Source organism: Oncorhynchus nerka, linkage group LG4, assembly GCF_034236695.1.
Source record: "Oncorhynchus nerka isolate Pitt River linkage group LG4, Oner_Uvic_2.0, whole genome shotgun sequence".
Classification (NCBI taxonomy): Eukaryota; Metazoa; Chordata; class Actinopteri; order Salmoniformes; family Salmonidae; genus Oncorhynchus; species Oncorhynchus nerka.
Window position 1 is genome coordinate 44,535,018 of NC_088399.1, and position 19,180 is coordinate 44,554,197.

At 42.7% G+C, this 19,180-nt stretch overlaps 1 long non-coding RNA gene across 1 annotated transcript; it reads right to left on the reverse strand.

Annotated features, from left to right (window-relative positions):
- Window positions 1–2,753: 2,753 nt before the first annotated feature.
- Window positions 2,754–9,353, reverse strand: LOC115128943 (uncharacterized). Its single transcript, XR_003863570.2, has 2 exons — window positions 9,062–9,353; window positions 2,754–4,220 (listed from the first exon to the last, which is right to left on the reverse strand). It is a non-coding gene; the product is annotated as an uncharacterized LOC115128943 (long non-coding RNA).
- Between the last annotated feature and the right edge of the window lie 9,827 nt (window positions 9,354–19,180).

Below are 19,180 nucleotides of genomic sequence, written 5' to 3' on the forward strand. Positions count from 1 at the left end.
TCAGAACACTAAGAGCAGCTTGTCACACCCCCGTGTCTTCAGACCAATGAAGGGAAATATGCGCTGCTCCATATTTGGATACATTGATACAAAGTAGCACAATGGCGTGACACGCCTATACTTGACATAATGAAGTTCACTTCGCATGGTTGTTCCACTGCCAGTACACTAAACTTCACAAACAATTATGACCTTTGAAGTCGATAATCTCGTTTGACACAGTATCAAAGCCGTTGTAATAGTGCAATCATTTATGGGCCCATGTTACCTATGGACTTCTTTCATGTTCGAGAAAATATACAGTAAGTGAGTATCCCCCTGAATGCAATCAAAACTACAGACAAGCTGAGCGACAGAATAACAGACCACAGTCAGTTGTAACCCGTACTGTACATGTCCGTAGCCTAACTATTACAATTTCTCCCGTGTTGCTTATGGCAGTCGTCTGGGTCAAGGCTGAGCGAGAGCTTGTGAAAGAAAGTGAGACTCACCATGGTGATTCCCGCTAGAACAGAACAGGCTATTAGAGTAATGTGCCGTCATGTCATCGGACAGACCACAGAGGAAGTACTTGGACTACCTTGTCAGTTTGCGTAGAGGATGGGTTCGCTCTCACAACAGATGGGCATTCTAGTGTAGTTTGTGTATCACTGACTGACTGACTGACTGTCTTCTCCTGGTAGCTTTTTACATCCCCCTGCCACAGAGGAGGCTGGTGGGAGGAGCTATAGGAGGATGGGCTCATTGTAATGGCTAGAATGGAATCAATGTAATGGTACCAAACACATAGAAACAAAGCGTTTAACTCGGTCCCATTGATTCCATTCCAGACATTTCAATGAGCCCGTCCCCCTATAGGTTCTCCCGCCAGCCTCCTCTGCCACGCCAGCCTATCATGCACGACCATCAAAGCACATTGAAAGTCTTACTGGAAGAGTTGGACACCAGAAATGCCACTTTGAAAAAATTCTACACACTTTAAAGGGGCAATCTGCAGTTACTACAATTAATCAAATGTACCCATTGATCCTTGAAGAATAAAATGTATAAATGCCTCATGAGCTCAGTTCAACTGTTGTACAACATCAGAACCCCAAAATATAAGTTGGTTTTACTCAAAGTAAACGTCAACAAAAACCATATCGTGTCAAAACATGGTTGAAACTAGAATTTTGCTATTATGGATGATCAGTCCTTGCATCCATAGCTCTGTCTAGGAATCTGAGTGTTAACATTTCTCCAGCCTCACCCCTCAGCTTTTTAACAAAAAGAAGAGAGAACGCTTCGTTATTGTTTCAACTGCTGATTCCCTCTTTAAAATGCTTCTCAAAAGACATCTTCTTAACTGTCATATAGGAAAAGAAAGTAACTTGCATTGCTCTTTAGTAAGGGGTAGCACATGCACACACTGTACGGCGCGATAGAGCTGTGAGAATGGAGAAGTTGGATATAGTCTAAAATGAATGTTTCTTACTTGTTGCACAATGTCTCATGTCATGCCATCTCCGAGTAAAAACTAATTGCAATGTCTCCAACTCTGCATTTATTTACAGTGCTGAATCCACAAAGTACACTTCATAGTGTATAACAATGGGAGATTGTTTGTTGTGTTTTGTATTTTGTGGTTTGTTCCTAGGTTCTGGCCTTTCTAGGGAGTTTTTCCTAGCCACCGTGCTTCCACACCTGCATTGCTTGCTGTTTGGGGTTTTAGGCTGGGTTTCTATACAGCACTTTGTGATATCAGCTGATGTAAGAAGGACTTTATAAATACATTTGATTGATTGATTGATTGTTTTTTTCATGACTATTATGCTTCCTGGTCTCAATCAGAATATCACATGGAAGCAGGAAAGTATCTGCAGTTCCTTTTGATTACCTCAATAAATTCCTCCCGCATGTCATTTTATTATCGTTAGCGCATTCTTTGCTAAAAAATGAATGAGCCAATCACGGCAAAGCATTGCCTGTCCCTTCACAATCCCATGTCTGAAATGCTCCCATGTCTGAAATGCTCCCATGACTGAAATGCTCTGTGTGTGGGCAGTGTAGGCCTCCGGTGGCATTTAAAGAGTAGGTTTAAGTTGGTCATGTAGAACGCTGGAACATCATTGGACTGTAGAGAGTGCAGAGGTGATGGCTCAAAATAACACGCTTCAGCCTCTAAGCAGCTCATTTGCATAAGTATCTCAACCACAGTCTTGAAGTAGTATCTGAGAATAGGAATTCTCAATTTAAGTTGTTAGGTTATGACAGAATAGTTGTGTCTGTTCATCAAATAAACACCCACAATCTCGCTAATGTATTAGGTTAAGCAAGCTTTTTTTCACCTAAATTCTAAGGCTATTGTTTTGTGTTTAAATCTCTTTTCTCCTTCTTGTAAGATTGACTTATATGGCCCAACTTGGTTGCGTTTCATTTTATTGTGAGTTTTTAAAACAATATCTTCCCTTCTGCTATTGTTATTCCATGAGCTTTAATTCATTTTGATTGCCCTTCCTGAGGATGATACAAGATGAGCGAAGAGTTTGCTTTTGTGGTTGTCATTCCACTCAGCCACTTTAACTCTGTTAAAGGCTTTGTTTTTAGGACACACTGTGAGAGTTATGCTGGTGTTATACTGAACTATGCTATTTTTCTACTGAATTAGACCGAATGAAGGTCATTCTGGCAGGTGTTAGGTAGTCCTTTGCATGGGGTGATGATAGTTTCCTTTAACAATCAGTCTTCCAGATAGATGACACAGACACAGGAACCTTGGTATGAAACTCTTTAGTAATACAATGCAATTGCAGACAGAGATTCACATACAGAATACCTCAGTAGTCTAGAGTAAAGATCTGTGTGGCGAAACAGGAGACAACCCTCCTTATACTAGTTGGTGTGGACAACCTACCGTCAATCATTCCTTAACTTTGTGGCATTGGATTAGATACAAAGTATGTCAAATGAGAAAAACATGTCTAGACTGTGGTTTCTCACTCTACTATTTCGGCCTTTAGCCTGTGTGACTATCAGCAGGTGCAGACAAATCTCAGCCTGAGAACTAAAGCAGTACGACTCCATTTACCCAGTACTTTTCCATCATTGCGCATTGCAAGTATACAAAGGTTATCACATATATACAGTAATCATGGCATTGGGGTAACCCCACACCTGAACCCCAGGGTAACCCCCAACATTCCCCCCTTTGAGACTACCTAGTCTCATATAACCATGTACAGAAATCGACGTTAGACATCTGGAACTTTAACCATTCACATATAGGTAGTATAGGAATCATCCTCTGGGTCAGTTGGGCAAGCAAGAGGGTCATGGTTGGGGTCAACACCAGTGGCATCATAGTATTCATCATAGGAGGCAGGTAAAGCCAATACCATTAAACCAGGCATGGTCTTCTTCACTGCCCATTTACCAAGACAACAACAAATCTAAACACAACAAAAGTCTATCAACACAGGAACTACAAATGATAAGATAACCATTAAAATCTGGCCCTTAACATTTCCAAATAACCCAGTGAGCCATTTACCCATCGTGGACAGAACACTCGTCACTAGGGCTGAGAGTATTAGAGAGCTTGGACATATCAAGCAGGATTTTGGTCCACAGGCGTGATCTGTCTTTGCCATATGTCTACTCATTGAACCAAACAACTCACTCATGGATTTGGGTTTAGACAAAATTAACACCGCAGTCCCGTTTGGGGACACTTTTCCACCTAAGTCTCGAACAAACTTTACCCAAGTGTTGACAGGGCTGGCTTCACCCACACCAACAAGTAATGTGGATAGAGCCAACACAGTCAACCACCAATGACCACATGCTGTCATCTTCCCTCTCTTAAACCCCCTAAGGGTTTGTTTGTTTACAACATAACCTTGCTGATCATGTAAAACAGTTGGTTCTTCAGGGCTTTGGTCTTGCCCTTCATCTTTTTCAAGTCTTTGGTCTCAACTCACATCTGCTTCTGCCTCTTGTTTCAGGCTGTGTCTGGCTCCATCATCTCCTGTGGGCTGAACACCTTCTGGCAGTGGGACAGGTGGTGCCAGCCGGACCTTTCTTGAACTCTGACCGCCGTTGGTGTTGCCATGGTTACCTTGAATGGCCCCATCCATCTTGGCTGGTTCCATTTTCTCTTGTGGACCCGGATTTTGACTCAGTCTCCAACCTCTACAGGCAGGTAGTCGGGGTCCTCACCTGGTACCCCCTCCTGAGCTTTCCTAGTGTGACAGTGGAGAGATCTGACAATAGTAGTTAAATATTTCATGTACTCCAAGTGTTCTACTTCAGCTAGAGTGAGGTCTATTTGTCTGTCAGTCATGGGTCTGTGTGCGGAAACATTCATGCGTCTTCCTGTCAACATTTAGCCATTATTAACACTACTGTGCATTTTCATTAACACCAGTGGTAAACAATCCACCCAAGATTTCTTGGTGGAGTGGCATGCCTTAGCTAACCCTTGTTTAATGGATTGGTTAGCTCTCTCGGTAACCCTGTTACCCTGGGGGTGGTAGAGGGACACAAACTTCTGGTCCACTCGCATCATTATGGCTACCTGGCTTCACTACATCACCAGTGAATTGAGTACCATTGTCTGCACATAAAACCTCAGGAACACCAATTATCTCCCTCACAGGTAGCTTTGCTACTGTCTTAGCATCACAGTGTGTGGTGGGAAATGCCTCCACCCACCTGGCGAACCTGTCAGTAAGGACTAAACAGTACCTTTTCCTTTCTTTTCTTCCTACAATATCTATGAAATCCATTGCAAGATGGACAAATGGTCCTCTTGGCGTAGGGAAATGACCTGGTTTCAGAGGTGTTCCTTTGGCAATGTTACATTGTACGTAGCACACCGAAACAGAAACTGTTTCACATGCTGAATCAAATTTGGGCAAAACCAATCCTAAGAAATTGCCTCTATCATATCCCTCCTTGACAAATGGCCACTTGGCAAACAGAGGCGATAAGACAAGCTGGCGGACACGGTCTGTCTCCAAATTTTAGAAACGTGGTCAAGTTTACAACCCTGCTGTTGAGAACAAATGAGAACCAACATCCAAAGCCATCAGTGTCTTTCCCAACAGTAGCAGAGAAGAACGTGGAGTGGCTATGCCACTTTGAGGCAGCCAGTTTAGCAGCCTCATCTGCCATAGTGTTACCCATACTCACAAAATCTTCCAACCCAATGTGAGCAGCAACCTTCACAATAGCCAAAGCAGAGGGCAGCATCATAGCCTCCAAGAGATCTAAACCATAGTTATATTACAAATAGGACTTCCACAAGCATTGTGAAAACCCCTACTCCTCCAGACACCACACCAGGAGAGACTAACCCCTACTCCTCCAGACACCACACCAGGAGAGACTAACCCCTACTCCTCCAGACACCACACCAGGTGAGACAAACCCCTACTCCTCCAGACACCACACCAGGAGAAACTAACCCCTACTCCTCCAGACACCACACCAGGAGAGACTAACCCCTACTCCTCCAGACACCACACCAGGTGAGACAAACCCCTACTCCTCCAGACACCACACCAGGAGAGACAAACCACTATTGCATAAGCAGAATCAGAGAAAATTGTAACCATTTTCCCTTCTCCCATTTTACAGGCAGTGGTTAGCGTCAAAAGTTCAGCCTGTTGAGCTGAGAAAGTATCTGGTAATGGTTGTTGTATGTGAGTGGTTCTATCAATTGTCACAAAATTAAACCCTGCATGTTTCTTCCCTGTAGTTTGATCTATATATGCAGAAGCGTCAACGAAAAGCTCCAAGTCAGCATCAGTCAGGTTAGTGACAGAGAGGTCAGGCCCAGCCTTCATTGGTTTGGGACAAACTGTCTCTGCACTGCCTTTGGTTGAATTTGTCATGGTGCCCCGTGATTTTGATTGAATCAGGTTCTATGTAATGTGGACTGAGTGACTTATCTGTATGGTACTGTAGAAAAACCCAGTTCTATCCCCGTATACGGGTAGTAGAACCTAACATAGGAGGATCTACCCAACGCAGTTCTATTTTCTCTAACCCCTCTTCTTCTTCAGCTTCACTACGTTTATTCACTAACAACGCTACTCTAAATGGTTCCACGTATGTGTGGTAAATAACCACAGTTGGTTTCAATTGTATTTTAACTTCAGTACGGGGGTCTCCCTGTCTCCTCTCTTGTGGATGTAATGGAAGAGTAAACTCACAACATGTCTTTCCCAATACGCAATTCACAAATGTATCCCTTTCTTGTACTAGTCTTAAAGACTTGTTGTCTATACCAGTCTAGATTTATTTCAGTACATAGAAATTCTTGATATTGACGAGCATATATCCATTCACTGTTATCAATACACTCAACTCATACAACAATTGTCCCACACCAAATATATAACCCCACCAATTATACATATATCAAAACAATACAATGTCTTCCCTCAGGTAAGAACACCATACATAAACCAGTGTCTTCCCTCAGGTAAGAACACCATACATAAACCAGTGTCTTCCCTCAGGTAAGAACACCATACATAAAACCAGTGTCCTCCCTCAGGTAAGAACACCATACATAAAACCAGTGTCCTCCCTCAGGTAAGAACACCATACATAAAATCAGTGTCTTGCCTCAGGTAAGAACACCATACGTAAAACCAGTGTCCTCCCTCAGGTAAGAACACCATACGTAAAACCAGTGTCTTCCCTCGGGTAAGAACACCATACATAAAACCAGTGTCCTCCCTCAGGTAAGAACACCATACATAAAACCAGTGTCTTCCCTCAGGTAAGAACACCATACATAAACCAGTGTATTCCCTCAGGTAAGAACACCATACATAAACCAGTGTCTTCCCTCAGGTAAGAACACCATACATAAAACCAGTGTCCTCCCTCAGGTAAGAACACCATACATAAAATCAGTGTCTTGCCTCAGGTAAGAACACCATACGTAAAACCAGTGTCCTCCCTCAGGTAAGAACACCATACGTAAAACCAGTGTCTTCCCTCGGGTAAGAACACCATACATAAAACCAGTGTCCTCCCTCAGGTAAGAACACCATACATAAAACCAGTGTCTTCCCTCAGGTAAGAACACCATACATAAAACAAGTGTCTTCCCTCGGGTAAGAACACCATACATAAAACCAGTGTCCTCCCTCAGGTAAGAACACCATACGTAAAACCAGTGTCTTCCCTCGGGTAAGAACACCATACATAAAACCAGTGTCCTCCCTCAGGTAAGAACACCATACATAAAACCAGTGTCTTCCCTCAGGTAAGAACACCATACATAAAACCAGTGTCTTCCCTCAGGTAAGAACACCATACATAAAACCAGTGTCTTCGCTCAGGTAAGAACACCATACATAAAACCAGTGTCTTCTCTCAGGTAAGAACACCATACATAAACCAGTGTCTTCCCTCAGGTAAGAACACCATACATAAAACCAGTGTCCTCCCTCAGGTCTTCCCTCAGGTAAGAACACCATACATAAAACCAGTGTCCTCCCTCAGGTAAGAACACCATACATAAAACCAGTGTCTTCGCTCAGGTAAGAACACCATACATAAACCAGTGTCCTCCCTCAGGTAAGAACACCATACGTAAAACCAGTGTCTTCGCTCAGGTAAGAACACCATACATAAACCAGTGTCCTCCCTCAGGTAAGAACACCATACATAAAACCAGTGTCCTCCCTCAGGTAAGAACACCATACATAAAACCAGTGTCCTCCCTCAGGTAAGAACACCATACATAAAACCAGTGTCTTCCCTCGGGTAAGAACACCATACATAAAACCAGTGTCCTCCCTCAGGTAAGAACACCATACGTAAAACCAGTGTCCTCCCTCAGGTAAGAACACCATACGTAAAACCAGTGTCTTCCCTCGGGTAAGAACACCATACATAAAACCAGTGTCCTCCCTCAGGTAAGAACACCATACATAAACCAGTGTCTTCCCTCAGGTAAGAACACCATACATAAAACCAGTGTCTTCCCTCAGGTAAGAACACCATACATAAAACCAGTGTCCTCCCTCAGGTAAGAACACCATACATAAAACCAGTGTCCTCCCTCAGGTAAGAACACCATACATAAAACCAGTGTCTTCCCTCAGGTAAGAACACCATACATAAAACCAGTGTCTTCCCTCAGGTAAGAACACCATACATAAAACCAGTGTCCTCCCTCAGGTAAGAACACCATACATAAAACCAGTGTCTTCCCTCAGGTAAGAACACCATACATAAAACCAGTGTCCAGGTAAGAACACCATCTGTCTTCCTCAGGTAAGAACACCATACATAAAACCAGTGTCTTCCCTCAGGTAAGAACACCATACATAAAACCAGTGTCTTCCTCAGGTAAGAACACCATACATAAAACCAGTGTCTTCCCTCAGGTAAGAACACCATACATAAAACCAGTGTCTTCCTCAGGTAAGAACACCATACATAAAACCAGTGTCTTCCCTCAGGTAAGAACAGGTAAGGTAAGAACACCATACATAAAACCAGTGTCTTCCCTCAGGTAAGAACACCATACATAAAACCAGTGTCCTCCCTCAGGTAAGAACACCATACATAAAACCAGTGTCTTCCCTCAGGTAAGAACATCATACATAAAACCAGTGTCTTCCCTCAGGTAAGAACACCATACATAAAACCAGTGTCTTCCCTCAGGTAAGAACACCATACATAAAACCAGTGTCCTCCCTCAGGTAAGAACACCATACGTAAAACCAGTGTCTTCCCTCAGGTAAGAACATCATGTGCATAAAACACTTTCAATCACTTGTCAACCAGTACCTCAGCACGGACTAATAATCTATAACCAAGTTCCTCACACAAGGTTCCATTAGACCCTCAGGAATTTCTGACTATTACACCTGGGGTTCTGGGACATTTATCATATTCATCTTATTATGGGCTTCTACATAAATGTAGGCATCGACTGTTCCTATAATTATCAACCCCATGAGTGAGGTGCCACTTACGTACTGAAATGAGTCATCAACCACACGGTGCTATTTCTCATTTCAGACTTTTGGTTTAACGGGCGTCTGCTTACCTTATAATTTGATGCGCTGCACAGCGGGACGAAGATCATCCAGACGCAGTGGTCACTCACTCCTGGCGAGCTCGCCAAATGTTGGGTGATGATAGTTTCCTTTACCAATCAGTCTTCCAGATAGATGACACAGACACAGGAACCTTGGTATGAAACTCTTTAGTCATACAATGCAATTGCAGACAGAGATTCACATACGGAATACCTCAGTAGTCTAGAGTAAAGATCTGTGTGGCAAAACAGGAGACAACCCTCCTTATACTAGTTGGTGTGGACAACCTACCGTCAATCATTCCTTAAGATTGTTGCATTGGATTAGATACAAAGTATGTAAAATGAGAAAAACATGTCTAGATTGTGGTTTCTCACTCTACTATCTCGACCTTGAGCCCGAGTGACTATCAGCAGGTGCAGACAATTCTAAAGTAGTACCTCTCCATTTACCCAGTACTTTTCCATCATTGCACATAGCAAGCATACAAAGGTTATCACATACAGTTGAAGTCAGAAGTTTACATACACCTTAGCCAAATACATTTAAACTCAGTTTCACAATTCCTGACATTTAATCCAATACAAATTCCCTGTTTTGTGTCAGTTAGGATCACCACTTTATTTTAAAAGAACGTGAAATGTAAGAATAATAGTAGAGAGAATTGCTTATTTCAGCTATTATTTCTTTCATCACATTCCCAGTGGGTCAGAAATTAACATACACACAATTAGTATTTGGTAGCATTTTCTTTAAATTGTTTAACTTGGGTCAAATGTTTCAGATAGCCTTCCACAAGCTTCCCACAATAAGGTGGGTGAATTTTGGGCCCATTCCTCCTGACAGAGCTGGTGTAACTGAGTCAGGTTTGTAGGCCTCCTTGCTCGCACACGCTTTTTCAGTTCTGCCCACAAATTTTCTATAGGATTGAGGTCAGGGCTTTTGATGGCCCCTCCAATACATTGACTTTGTTGTCCTTAAGGCCATTTTGCCACAACTTTGGAAGTATGCTTGGGGTCATTATCCATTTGGAAGACCCATTTGCGACCAAGCTTTAACTTCCTGACTGATGTCTTGAGATGTTGCTTCAATATATCCACATAATTGTCCTCCCTCATGATGCCATCTATTTTGTGAAGTGCACCAGTCCCTCCTGCAGCAAAGCACCCCCACAACATGATGCTGCCACCCCCACAACATGATGCTGCCACCCCCGTGATTCACGGTTGGGATGGTATTCTTCGGCTTGCAAGCCTCCCCATTTTTCCTCCAAATGTAACGTTGTTCTGGGATTGATTTGCACTTTTCGCACCAAAGTATGTTCATCAGAACGCGTCAGAACGCGTCTCCTTCCTGAGCGGTATGACGGCTGCGTGGTCCCATGGTGTTTATACTTGCGTACTATTGTTTGTACAGATGAACGTGGTACCTTCAGGTGTTTGGAAATTGCTCCCAGACTTGCTCCCGTAATTTTTTTGATTTTCCCATGATGTCAAGCAAAGTGGCACTGAGTTTGAAGGTAGGCCTTGAAATACATCCGCAGGTACCCCTCCAATTGACTCAGATGATGTCAATTAGCCTATCAGAAGCTTCTAAAGCCAAGACGTAATTTTCTGGAATTGTACAAGTTGTTTAAAGGCACAGTCATTTAGTGTATGTACACTTCTGACCCGCTGGAATTGGGAGACAATGAAATATAAGTGAAATAATCTGTCTGTAAACAATTGTTGGAAAAATTACTTGTGTCATGCACAAAGTAGATGTCCTAACCGACTTACCAAAGCTATTGTTTGTTAACAAGAAATTTGTGGAGTGGTTGAAAAATGAGATTTAATGACTCCAACCAAAGTGTATGTAAACTTCCAACTTCAATTGCTTTATACAGTAATCATGGCACAGACAGACATAATTCCACCTCGGCAGTTGAGACACCCACCCTTTACACTTCTTCTAATACATACTGTGACCCTGAGCCCAAGTGTCACACCCTGACCATAATTTGCTTTGTATGTTTCTATGTTTTGGTTGGTCAGGGTGTGATCTGAGTGGGCATTCTATGTTGGATGTCTTGTTTGTCTATTTCTATGTCTGGCCTGATATGGTTCTCAATCAGAGGCAGGTGTTAGTCATTGTCTCTGATTGGGAACCATATTTAGGTAGCCTGGGTTTCACTGTGTGTTTGTGGGTGATTGTTCCTGTCTTTGTGTTTGCACCAGATGGGACTGTTTTAGGTTTGCTCACTTTTGTTTTTTGTTAGTTATCGCATGTGTAGTTTCTTTATAAATGAAAGAACATGAATAACCACCACGCTGCATTTTGGTCCGTCTCTACTTCACCTATTGAAAGCCGTTACACCAAGCATGCTGGTATCTTTAGGGTAATTTACCCTGTGGTTAGTTTGTGCATGCAAACATACAGACGCTTGCACATTGTGCAAACAAAGGTCAAATTCAAGCTTTCAAGATGTACAGGTTTTTCTTATGCATTGCTAATGGTAGTAACACAAAGGATTCATTATGAACAAGTCACAAACTTAACCACTACAGGATGTGAACTGCCACTGGGCCATCTCTCTGCTGTTACATTGTATGTACTGTACGTTATACCAACCTCTATGGTTAAGTGAGAGCCTGAGAAACTAAACACAAGTGTAGTTACTGGCAAACCTGTGATGACTAATTCATGACCAGAGCATATACTAACTGTTCAAGATGCTCTGTACTACAGTATTCAGTCTGCTGTACTTCCAATTGTCTAGAAATACATAGCCACTTCTGCCTAAAACAGTAGACTCTGTGTTCTGTTTCAACAGCAGTAGCTGTCTTCCCTCAACAACAATCACTAGACGTTTGGCTAGTCCTTTTTCAGCTCTACAGTAGTTCAGTCTCAAAGATGTTCAACACATTACGACCAACATATCTCACGTATCTGTCTAAGAATAGCACCGGCGGAAATTGCTCTTTGACCCTCTTTCTTCTCGTTGCATTGCAACTTTTTTTTCTGCATTTCTAATTGAAATGACTGAAGTTAAAACATGGTCAACTTATCAAGCTTTACAGAAAGCGGAGCTATATTTACATCCCGTTAATAAAGAGGTAAGGAAGAAGAAGGTGTGTGGTATGGAGAGGGGATGTGATGCTTCCCTAACAGTGGGAAAACTGAACACTTAAAGAAAAAGAAAATTAGGGATATATGTATAGTTATGTATAATTATTTAACTACAGGAACCGTAGATGTGAGTGAAATAGCTGTAAGTAGCAGTAGAAGTACTGTTGTCTATTAGTTTACTGCAATCAGTGTAGGGGTTAAAATGATAAAAATATCTTTAAAAAATATGGGGATTGGAAATGATGCAAACAATTAAATGGAACAAATGGAATGGTGGTAACTTCGATCAGCCCCGCATCTCACAGAGCAGAGCCTATAATTACACACAGGGCAGAAGCCACATTGCTACGAAGACTTTACTCAGTCTCTCAGAGCTACTGTAAGGCTGACACAGCACCGTCCTCAGTTAGCATTTGGTGTGAAAGTAACAAAGAGTGGGGAAATGCAACTGCAGCTACCATGAAAAAGACACACTGAAATTTGCATTATACAAAACAACAAAACCAAAGACTGTCATTTTTTTTTAAAGAGTCTATTCTCTCCAACAGCAATGTATAACCTGCTTAGCAATTTGTATCTATGAGTCCTGTTGGTGTGCGCTGGTCTGGCACATATCATGCCTAGCCACCGACGGGGCTATGAGATCAGTCTGGAATATGATTACCTCTGAGGCAGTCAGGCAGATAAGAGGGCTACAAGGGCAGTGGTGAAGGTTATAGGACACTGAGCCCACAACATGGACAAACACTGCTCTCTAGTGGGCCTAAACAACCCCAAGGCACACACGAGTGAGTACTGTCCTCTGGTGGTCCTACATCCCTACGGCACCCGGCCTTATTAGGAAACAGTCTACTGTGCACATTGTAGGCAACAGGGAAGAACATTGACATCTGGTGGTACAAGACCAGTAACTGCTAAAAAAATCCATGTCTAAGTTTGCAATCAGCATGCATGTACTGTATACTGTAGGTTAGGAAGCTACTGTGACCCTGACCCATCCCCACATAGATACAGACCACGTCCAATGTTCTAGCATCCTTTTGCTTGGTGATACTGTATTATAAATATAATTGATATGGTTGTTTGGGGACAGTGTAGGACATAACCTTCAGAACAAAAAAAAGACATTGACGAGGGGATGGCCAGGGGCTTGCAACTGCATTTGATTGAGTTTTTGGCCTGCGATAAAGGATCACCAGGACCATCACTCTACAGTCTACAAGAAAACAAGATGGAGCGTATTGAATAGGGAAGGATGCTATATTGTAGCTTTCCTCCCACTCTCAACTTTAATCAACACTCTGAAACAGATGTTTTATGAGATCCGCAAAACTTGTCAGGAAATGAAAAAAAAAAAAAACACTGTCAGAAACCAGAGCCCATTGAAAGTAGTCACTTTGTGAAACAAGTATAGCATCAAATAAAATCTAAAACCCCTTTAAATCCCAAAGAAAGGACAGAGGTTCGTATACTTAAACTTTAACATGCTAAGTTGATTTTTTATTGCTGGAACAGCACACCAGAAAACATATCTGTGAATTGCATATTGTATTTATTAGGATATTCGCTCTCCAAAGTCTTGCAATGCTCTGGGTCATGACTTTAGGATGACACGATATTATTAGAATCAAATCATTTACCTGTAGAACAGTCAGGTACATGTGACAATATGCAACGCAATGAAGACTTCATCCATAAGACGAATAAAAGACGCACAAATATATCAATGAAACATTACCGCTTTAACATTGGTACGGTTTATTCAAAATCATATCAGTAGTCATGGTCACATGTAATATTCCCTCTGTAAACATGTTCATGGATATATTCACAGATCAAACCTCCAGAGACTCTGTATGAGGTACTATATGACTACACAGGTCAGAAAGCTGAAATCAAGTCCAATCGAATCACTTGTTTACATACAAATGAAATATCTCTGCCAACTACACCATTTTAGCATTTCAACTTTCAAAATGTTATGGTTAGCAGTTGACTTTTGGACGTTTGAAGGGACCATTTGAAAACAAGTTTGGTGGGGAGGAAAACAGTTGGGTGAGAGTCACGTCCTCTGGCACAGTAGGGTATACAGAAAGACAGATATAGCTGAGTACGTGGCAAGGGCTGAAAGCATTTTCAACTTCTGGGATCTATTCAAACATGACATTTAGCTGTCGCTATTTAGGGACTCACTCAGTTAACTTCCATAATGTACAGTGGCCTACTATCAAAAGCCATTAGGCAGTGGGTAAGATGAACGCAAAGATAAAGATAAGCACCTGCTTATGGGGAAGTATCACACAAATACACTACTGTTCACTGCAGTCTACGGTAAAGGGCAAAACAAAAAGGAAGTCAAAAAGGAAGTCCTGAAATAGACAGAATTGCTGTCCAGGACAAGACTCGAAACAACATGTTTCGAAAAGAAAAATACTCAAAGGCATCAACATTTCCCACCACATTTTTCTGCCATTCCTAGGTTGGGACAGGTCACTGTTATGGGCGTTCTCCCGGGTTGCCCATATAAGGGCATTTCCTTGTTCTTCCTTCCCAGGGTGAGGGCCTCTGTGCTGGGCTTGGCTGCTCTCAGGCTCTGCCTCCTCTGGGACTCACCCCTGTAATTGCCCCTGTGGCGGCAGAAGCACATAGCACCGGCGCTAGGACACACACACACACACACACACACACGACACACACACCAGAACCACATGGAACTGCTTTCCTGGACCTCCTTTCTGCCTCTCAAACCGGGGTCAAATACTGAACATAGTCAGTGTATGCCAAATACTGTATTCAATGTGTGCTTGATTTAGCTTGGAGTTTGCTCTTCGGGCAGATCCATTGGTTTTATTCAGCATTATGTATTTGACCCTGGTCTGCTGCCCATATTGCAACACTGGAAGGGAGAGGACAACAGGGACCACAGTGTGGGGGTTCTGAAGTAACCAAATGATTTGAATCATTGTGTTACAGTTACAGTAAGCTTTTGCCAGTCAGCACAGACAGCCCAGCAGCAGTTCAGGGTCAGGGACACCACATACAAGTTACAGTATAATTGATAAGTGGTTCACATGCAGTCTCATCTGCAGTCTCATCAGGGCCGTGGTGAAGGGACCGAGGTCATGCATCTCACCACTCCCACATTGGTCAATCACCCTCCAGTGACAATATAGATCCAGACCACAGGTTGAGGGAGAGGAGAACGCAACAAAGTAAAAACAGTAGCCTTAGCTAGACGGCCACATCCTGTAGATGGGTTACTTGACTTCCTTGTTTGCATTTCAACAGACTTGCTTGTCCCCGTCTTCTCATTTGTGTTTGAGATGCTTAAGACCAAACCGCCTTGTCAATGTCAACCTAATGATAGAAACTGCTAGTAGTTGATGTTATTCTTTAATAACGCAGATCCCAAAGCAACAATTCCCATCAATTCCCATTATTAAAGTGGCTGGAGTTGAGTCAGTGTGTTGGCAGCAGCCACTCAATGTTAGTGGTGGCTGTTTAACAGTCTGATGGCCTTGAGATAGAAGCTGTTTTTCAGTCTCTCGGGTCCCAGCTTTGATGCACCTGTACTGACCTCGCCTTCTGGATGATAGCGGGGTGAACAGGCAGTGGCTCGGGTGGTTGTTGTCCTTGATGATCTTTATGGCCTTCCTGTGACATCGGGTGATGTAGGTGTCCTGGAGGGCAGGTAGTTTGCCCCCGGTGATGCGTTGTGCAGACCTCACTACCCTCTGGAGAGCCTTACGGTTGTGGGCGGAGCAGTTGCCGTACCAGGCGGTGATACAGCCCGCCAGGATGCTCTCGATTGTGCATCTGTAGAAGTTTGTGAGTGCTTTTGGTGACAAGCCGAATTTCTTCAGCCTCCTGAGGTTGAAGAGGAGCTGCTGCGCCTTCTTCACGATGCTGTCTGTGTGGGTGGACCAATTCAGTTTGTCTGTGATGTGTACGCCGAGGAACTTAAAACTTGCTACCCTCTCCACTACTGTTCCATCGATGTGGATATGGGGGTGTTCCCTCTGCTGTTTCCTGAAGTCCACAACCATCTCCTTAGTTTTGTTGACGTTGAGTGTGAGGTTATTTTCCTGACACCAGACCCCGAGGGCCCTCACCTCCTCCCTGTAGGCCGTCTCGTCGTTGTTGGTAATCAAGCCTACCACTGTTGTGTCAACTACAACACTCTGGTTTCCTCCATTTTTTTTAACGTTTCATTTTATTCTGTTTTGGACACTCGGAGTGTCTCACAATACTGGATCTCAAGGACATTCTGTCTGGCTGCAGTAGCTCTCATACAAGCTTCAAAAGCTACACGTAAAAGGGATTATGGAAATCCTACTGTGTTGAGATAAACATTAAGACATGCATGCCTTCACGCACACATGCACACGACACCCATTCATTTTGACTTGTTCTTTTAATTTGGACTTGTTCTTTATGTCTTCCTGTCAAAATACATCTTAGTATATAAACATTTAAATAGACTAAAAGCAATCCCAGCCATGGAGTCTCTCTCTATAAAAGGATGTAGTAGTAGTAGTAGTCCTGTGGCAGTTGTTGGCCAGAGACAGCAGTGGCCACATGGCATACCACACACATAAATATACATGTTCTTCAGCCATGAGGAATGATTATTAAAGATACATGCAAACCCTCCCGAATGTGTCCCATCTGTTCAGTATTAAGGGAAGAGCTTTGAGAGAATGTGGGGATAGCTTATTGTGGACATGCAAAAGTTACAGCACAGTAGCTGTGTATGTTTTTTTTCTATGCAGCAGAGTCCTTAGGAGAAAAAAATACTTCAGCCTCTAGTGATGTTGACCTTTTATGTAATACACACACACACATGCATGCATGCACACACAAACACATAAACAACATAATGCATGCACTACTTTCACATAAAACTCAAATACTTTTTTGAGACAGCAAAATTGCTTTATAGTTCATCTTCTTACATCCCAGGCCTTGAACACATTAGAGTTTCTCCTCCGTCTCAGTAAACACTTTCAGAGTCAGCAGCAGAGTGAAGCCCTTAGCGGAGTTAGCTACAGTAGGTCTCTATGGAGTTGGCTACCAGTGGAGATCACAGGAGGTTTGATGTCACCTTAATTGCGGGAGGACGGGCTTATGTTAATGGCTGGAGTGGAATAGGTGGAATGGTATCAAATACATCAAACACATGGTTTCCATGTGTTTGATGCCATTCCATTCGCTCCGTTCCAGACGTTATTATGAGCCGTCCTCCCCTCAGCATTCCCTGATGAACAACCCTCTGAAGCCCAATCCCCAACCCATTCATCCAGACTCCGTCTGAGCTTCACGGACCACTGTGATTCCACCACTGCACAGTGCACACACACTGGCCCTAATCCTACAACCACTGGAGACTATGGTGATTCACCCAGGCCTCTACACATATACTTTTTTTCATTGGTTCACTGGTGCTCCCAACTTTTAAAAGTTAGGAGCACCAAACAGTATTTAGCACTAGAAAAAGAGATTGAATACATTTGATTTAGCTACAGGCTACATTAGGCCTTTATTATTCCTACTTTTGGAGGCATTTGTGGCATAAATCCCATTCAAGTCATGGTACCTATATTAGCATTTTTCCTGCTTCATGTTCAAATCATCTATAAGTGACTTTGTTGAGCTTCACAATCAATTTTAGATATTTTCAAATGATTTGGACATGATGCGCGAACATTGCTAATATCGGTACCATGACTTGAATGGGATTTGTTTCACAAATGCTAAAACATTAGCATTTAGGAACAGTGCCAGGGAAATAAAACCAAAGCACTGATTGATGTCATACTTTGTCCATAGACTGCTTCCAGGGTAAAGAAACCATTTTGTAATTTGAGTGAGCTATCCCTTTAATATCTTTATCTGTAACACAATGATGAGAGAGCTGATGCTCCAAGAGTTGCTGAATTTCCTCAGGTAAATATTAACAGGTGGACTATGCTTGCGATGTGCGCTGCTCAAATGGAGCCTTATAACAGATATGCTCACATGATACAAATATAGCCTTGCAACAGATGAGCTCAGATGATACAAATGTAGCCTTACAACAGATGAGCTCAGATGATACATATGTAGCCTTACAACAGATGAGCTCAGATGATACAAATATAGCCTTACAACAGATGAGCTCAGATGATACAAATGTAGCCTTACAACAGATGAGCTCAGATGATACAAATGTAGCCTTACAACAGATGAGCTCTGATGATACAAATATAGCCTTACAACAGATGAGCTCAGATGATACAAATATAGCCTTACTACAGATGACACAAAACAACAATACAAAAGTAACGACTTTGCTCGCTAGATCCCAACCCTGTTAGCAACGTACACTCGGCAGACAGGCGCCCCTCCAAAGCACCAGGCCGCTTTTAGTCAGGCGGCAGCCATGGTCTTCCTGCCAGTGAGCCGTTTTTACTCACACACCAAGCCGCAATTTAGAGCCCTATATGTATACATTGCAGCCACTGGTCGAGGCTAACATTGCTTTGTGGAAATCTCATGTTTATGAATGATCATATTATCATAGACGTATGTGATTGATTTTTTTTAGAAATAGAGGTACTTCTATGTACATAACCAATACAGTAACACCCAGGTTTGTGCTTGGTCATTCGGTTCCTCTCAAAACATCTGAATAGTCTGATGATGCCCAGATTATATCTGTTTACAACTTCTTTGGCACTCTCTAGGACCCCAAGGATTTTATGAGCACGTAACCAGTTGTGCTATTGCGTATGTTTTGTCGCTTTATATGTAACTTATTTTGTACATAATGTTTCTGCCACCATGTCTTATGACCGAAAATAGCTTCTAGATATCAGGACAGCGATTACTCACCCCGTACTGGAGGAATACTTTTTCTTCAATGAGTCGGATGGGAAGGATTTACTTCAGATTCCCGACAAGGCTCTCATCCCCGCCATTCGCAGGAGAAAGAGACGGAGGTATCGGGTGCCTTGTAAGGATCCGATGCTGAGAGGGTA